Source organism: Scyliorhinus torazame, chromosome 10, assembly GCF_047496885.1.
Source record: "Scyliorhinus torazame isolate Kashiwa2021f chromosome 10, sScyTor2.1, whole genome shotgun sequence".
Classification (NCBI taxonomy): Eukaryota; Metazoa; Chordata; class Chondrichthyes; order Carcharhiniformes; family Scyliorhinidae; genus Scyliorhinus; species Scyliorhinus torazame.
Genome location: NC_092716.1, coordinates 17,404,119 through 17,410,388, shown reverse-complemented (window position 1 = coordinate 17,410,388; position 6,270 = coordinate 17,404,119).

The window sequence follows — 6,270 nt, the reverse complement described above, 5'->3', positions numbered from 1 at the left end:
AAAGGTGTTGGCAAAAAATACCAAACATTTCCTTACAATGTTCTTCCCGCCCTGCTATGAAGGTATTGACTCTTGTTGGTGGGTAGTTCAATAATTTAGGGCGCGATTTAATGGAAATGCAACAGAGACCCGTGTCGAGCGTGTTTAACCGGGTGTTTCCCCGCGCTATTAGTGCTGAGAATGACCCCGCTATTAAATGGGGCTCTGCTTCATTTCGGGGCTTCGGCAAGGACCGCCTTGCTGAAGCCTCACTTAGTCCCCATTTCCTGCCTAACCAGCCCCGCTCGCTAGTGCAGGAAAGAGACCCGGGGGGGGGGGGGGGGGGGGGGGGGGGGGAGGGCGAGTAGTGCACTGCTAGATTGCACCCCAAAGTGTAGACCCCCCTTCTAAGACCTTTGGACACTCCAAATGTCCCAACTTACCAATAAAGGGGTCCTCGAACCCCCAGACCCTTATGTGTTGGGTAGGCTGGGTCGATGTGGACTGCATTAGATGCAGTGTAGCGAGAGACAGACCTCCAACACTTGATAAGATGCAACACGATTTTATTTAACATCTAAACTATTATACTTGTTCAACTGTGGGTTGACACTATGCTGACGTGATTGGAGACCTGATGCTAGCCTAACCAGACTTACTAGCTACCACATGGTGTTTGCACTGGCCAGCTCATTAACTCTGACTGTCCCAGAGGCTGGGTCCCGAGAGCACGGGAAAACTGGTGCCCTCTGGCTTTATAGTGGTCGTGTTCTGTCTGGTGATTGGCTGCTCTGTTCTGTGTGCTTACGGGTCATCCTGTGTGTCAATCCCTGCCTGTCTGCACTCCATTATATACATAGATGTATATTATGACAGACCCTACCTCATAGGGGCAGGCACAGCCAGGCCTGATCTCTGGGACAATGTCATCTGGGCACATTGGCACTACCCACCTGGTACTGTCAGGGTAGGGTGGCACCCAGTTGGCATGGCCAGGGTGCCTGGGTGACACTGCCAAGGTGCCAGGCTGGCAGTGCCAAAGTTCCTCAGAGCCCAACCACCCAGGGACCCCAAACTGCCAGGAAGACACGTCCTAGTGCAAACTAGTGTAAACTAGTGCTAAACGACGCTCACTTGGGGTCTCCAAGGCACAGCCATTCAATCCCAGACGCTGCGTAGAACCCACGTAGACATATTAAAGTGAGACTAACTGCTCACTTGAATATGCAAATCTAGATCTCGACCCCAATGGGCAGGATCCAGATTGCGACGCCTCGTGAGATCCCGTTCGATCTCGCGAGGCATGACGAGGCCTCGTGTGAGATTTACCAGCCTTGGCGTATCTCGATTCAGGAGCAACACAGCCAAAAGAGCCCCCCCTATTTTTGATGTATTATACTCGGGCGAGAGTTTCCACCTGAGGTCAGGAACCTGGGGCGGGGGGTTCTGGCGTAATGGAGTGGCGGGAACCACTCCGGTGGGCAGCCCCAAAGGGCACCTTTAGGGGCCAAACCCTCACCTTGAGGGGCTAGGCCCACGCCGGAGTGGTTTGCGCTCCACCGGCTGGCGGGAAAGGCCTTTGGCGCCATGCCAGCCGGGGCCGAAAGGTCTTCGCCGGGCAACACGGGTCGGCGCATGCGCGGGAGTGTCAGCTGACGTCATCCCCGCGCATGCGCAGGGGAGGGGGTCTCTTCCACCTCTGCCATAGTGAAGACCATGGCGAAGGCGGAAGAAAAAGAGTGCCCCCCAGGGCACAGGCCCGCCCGCGGATCGGTGGGCCCCGATCGCGGGCCAGGCCACTGTGGGGGCTCCCCCCGGGGCCAGATCGCCCCACGCCCCCCCCAGGACCCCGGAGTCTGCCCGCGCCGCCTTGTCCCACCATTCAAAAGGTGGTTTAATCCACGCTGGCGGGACAGGCATTCCAGCAGCGGGACTTCGGCCCATCGCAGGCCGGAGAATCGGTGGGGGTGGGCCCGCCAACCGGTGCAGCGCGATTCCCGCCCCAGACGGATCTCTGGTGGCGGAGACTTCGGGACACGGCGGGGGCGGGATTCACGCCAGCCCCCGGCGATTCTCCGACCCGGCATGGGGTCGGAGAATCCCGCCCCTGATGTCGAAAAAACTCTCCGGCTCCCTGTAGGTTCAAGACGCACTCCAGAGGCTTAAGCACCAAATCTAGGCCTAGATGCTGTCCTGAGGGAATGCTGCGCTGTCAGATTTGTCACTTTTCAAATGAGACCATAAACGAAGGCGCTGTGTGAACATAAACGATCCCGTGACAATCTTAATGAAGCACGGAAGATATATCCCCAACATCATCTTCCAGCTTCCCTAAAACAGTCTACTCATAGTCAGCCGGCATAGTGTTTAGCACTGCTACCTCACAGCGCCAAAGATCCAGGTTCAATTCCGGCCTCAGGTGAGCGTCTGCGTGGGTTTCCTCCGGGTGCTCCGGTTTCCTCCCACAGTCCAAAGATGTCTCGGTTAGGTGGATTAGCCATGCTAAATTGCCCTTTCTTGTCCAAAGGTTAGATGTGGTTTTGGGGATAGGATGGGGAGTTGAGCCTAGGTAGGTGCCCTTTCGGATGGTCGGTGCAGACTCGATGGGCCGAATGGCCTCCTGCTGCACTGTAGCGATTCTATAATTATCACATCGCTGTGAGTGGACAATTTGACCGTCACATTTGCAACAGTGAGTACACTTCAAAAGGACTCTATTAGCTGTAAAGCGCATTCAGACATTGTGGAGGGTGCAATAGAAATGCAAGCCTTTCCTTGTCCAGCAGTAGGTGGACCTTGAAAGCAGGAGTTGCTGGACAGTGATCAGGAACTGGGTCAGGTGTCTTCTGTCTTTCCCAGGATCATTAAGCAACCCCCATTGCTGGAGTAACTGTGATCGGCCAATCTATCCGCAGTTAGGACGTGAAGGAAGAACTGTGCGTACATTTTAAATGGAAGTGAAGGCCAAAAGTATTTCATTATTGGCCTTTCCAAGGTCCGGGGACAGTGAGGGTTTCTGCTCATTATTGTGCACAGCAAGACAGGCAGGAATCGGGTTATCCTGGCTCTGTTTATACGTCACAAGTCTCTCCAGTCAGTTGAGTGAATTGCAAATGCCCATTCAATTGCACCCCCCCCATCAATCAACTCCCGAAACAAACCCTGTTGCTCAGCTGGTTGTGAGACGGAATAAAGAGTTTACTTGGCCTTGTTGCCTGTTCCTGACTCTCCCACGGCAAGAATAAACTGGACTGGGAAAACCCACGGAACCAGTGGGCTGCCCTGTAAAGAACAACACCGCAAGATGTTGTGGTGAGGGCAAGATGAGGGCAGCACGGTAGCACAAGTGGACAGCACTGTGGCTTCACAGCGCCAGGGTCCCAGGTTCGATTCCCCGCTGGGTCACTGTCTGTGTTGCAGTCTGCACGTTCTCCCCGTGTCTGCGTGGGTTTCCGCCGGGTGCTCCGGTTTCCTCCCTCCCACAGTCCAAAGACGTGCAGGTTAGGCGGATTGGCCATGATAAATTGCCCTTAGTGACCAAAAAGGTTAGGAGGGGTTATTGGGTTACGGGGATAGGGTGGAAGTGAGGGCTTAAGTGGGTCGGTGCAGACTCGATGTTCTATGTTCTATGATAGTGCTCGAGGGGCAAAGAGCTCTCTGGCGCCATAATGGTCACTTGCAAGTGTGGATGGCAAGCGTTCAACTCTTATTTGCTTTGCAACCAAACTGACTGCAAATTGAACGAGCCGCTGGAACTGGAGCTCCCTTCAATAGATACGAATTGACCTTGTGTGGCACTTCCTTCCACCCGAAAGGTCAGGGCCACGAATGTGACTTAAAAGTCTGCTTGTGATTGCTGTGTCACGGTGATGAAGGAGGGCTGGAAGCAAAAAGGCTGGAGTGATTGATGAGGCCTCACAAACCCATCGTCTCGCCCCTCGCCACCGAGCAGCAGGGGCTGCTGATGACGGAAGGTACATTGTTTTTTTATTCCCCCCCTGGGTTGGAGGGCACAATCTGCAAACAGAGCACGTTGTCCCCCTGCTCCTGGAGCAGCAAACAAAAACATCTCGTAACCTAGCAACCATAAACACGGAGCTGCAGACGTCACATCCAGACAGTCGCTTTGAAACTGTGGAGCGCTGGGATGTTGCACCGTCCGATCGACCGCAAGGGAGGTGGGAAGAGATTGCACCAAAATATTTTGAAAGCACCCTCAAGAGAAAACATTAGCCCTATATGCTCCATGTTTTCTCTCCTCATCTCCTCAAATTGGTCAACCCCCTCGGATTAACCCTGGAGCCTCCAGCATTTCAGCATTAATCTCCGGTTGTGACGAATTAAGAAGGATTGTGCATTTTTTGCAACTTTCCTTTGCGCACTTTGTTTGTTGGTTGATGCGACCATCAATTCACTGAGAGACACGTTGAGAAGTAAACCGTGGTTTTAAGCAGCTTACAACTGAGCCTGCCTGTGACCGGTACAACAATGAATGCGGCTCTGCAGGTCAGCTGCCTTTATACTTCCTGTAAGGGGTGGAGCCATGGGCGAGCCCGTACATGCCCCGACATATCCCCCTGTGGGTGAAGCCGTACAATGGCCCATAGGTGGAGCCCACAGGGTTAAACACATAACGGAACACGATACAGCAGTAACATGATATTAAAGTGCACTGGTGAATTAACAGTAGTTCCATTCACCACATTCACCCCCTGTTTAAAAAATGGCAGGGGTGACGGGTTTACAGATTCAGTCGGTCTGGTGCCCGGATCGTACGTTGCGACCGCCAAAGCACTGGTGTTGCAGCTGTTTCGGGTGGCTGCGGAGCTGTGCCCGGAGCAGACACAGGCGTGGACTCCTGGAGCGGCTCTTCCGGAGCTTCATTCCTGTGGACTGGTGCGGCGAGTGGGAAGGAGCGCGAGAACCATATCGGGGTAGGGGTGCTGAACATGGGAGGTTGGATAGGGGTCGGGGCGCTGAACATGGGAGCTTGGATAGTAGTAGGGGCGCTGAACATGGGAGGTTGGACGGGACCTAGTGTGGGGGATGCAGTAGTGGTCGTGGTGTCGGAGCCTGCGGGCGCCAGGTCCCGGAGGGAGAGGGTATCCTGCCGGCCATCGGGGTGTCTGATATACGCATAGTGTGGGTTGGAGTGCAGGAGCTGGACCCTCTCTACCAGGGGGTCGGTCTTATGGCTCCGAACATGTTTTCGGAGGAGGACTGGACCCGGTGTCATCAGCCAGGGCGGAAGCGAGGCCCCTGAGGTAGCTCCCCTAGGGAAAACAAACAAGCGGTGATAAGGGGTCTGGTTTGTGGCCGTGCAAAGGAGGGACCTAATAGAGTGGAGCGCATCGGGGAGGACCTCCTGCCAGTGAGAAACCGGGAGATTCCTGGACCGCAGGGTCAGTAGTACGGTCTTCCAGACCGTCACGTTCTCCCTCTCCGCCTGCCCGTTTCCCCTGGGGTTATAGCTGGTAGTCCTGCTCGAGGCGATGCCCTTACTGAGCAGGTACTGATGCAGTTCGTCGCTCATGAACGACGAGCCCCTGTCGCTGTGGACCAGTACCTGCCTAAGGACTACTGGGGGTGGACAATATTGGTGACTTTTCCAGAAATTACCACATCCCAAAAGCAAATATAAACCTTGTCCTGGGGCAGAAACCCATTGATGAGTCATCAGCCTCCACCTTCAAGTTGGGAGTTAGCTAACGTGTTATTAAATTCACTGACCGCAATCACAGGATGTCACTGTATAATGTTCCACACAACATTTTCATGTATTAATCATCTGACAGACAATTCAAGCCATGGCTGGTTCTGCCCCAGACACTGCAAAGATGAAAGGATCCGCTTTCCTATTTTGTTACTGTTATCTGCGAGCTTCATTGTCTCAGTCAGATATCCTCCTTAACTACAAACAACAATGGCTGCGAAATGCTTAAATCACAGCTGGCTCTCCTTTAGGAAGTGACATCAAACTGAGGTCTTGTCTGTCCTCTCAGGTAAACCGAAGCAATCGCATGGCACTATCTTAAAGAAAAGAAGTGGACTTCTTCCTAATGCTGTGGCCAATGTTTATCCCTCAACCAACATCACTGAAAAACGAATGATCAGGTCCTCCTCACCTTTGTCACTTGGGGTAGGTGAAAGACTTGCATTCATATGGCGCTTTTCACAACCACTGGGCATCTCGAAGCACAGCCAATGAAGTACTTTTGAAGCGCAGTCATTATTATATTTGAGGGAATCCAAGTCAATTTGCGTCCTGCAAACTCTCTCAAAAAGCAATGT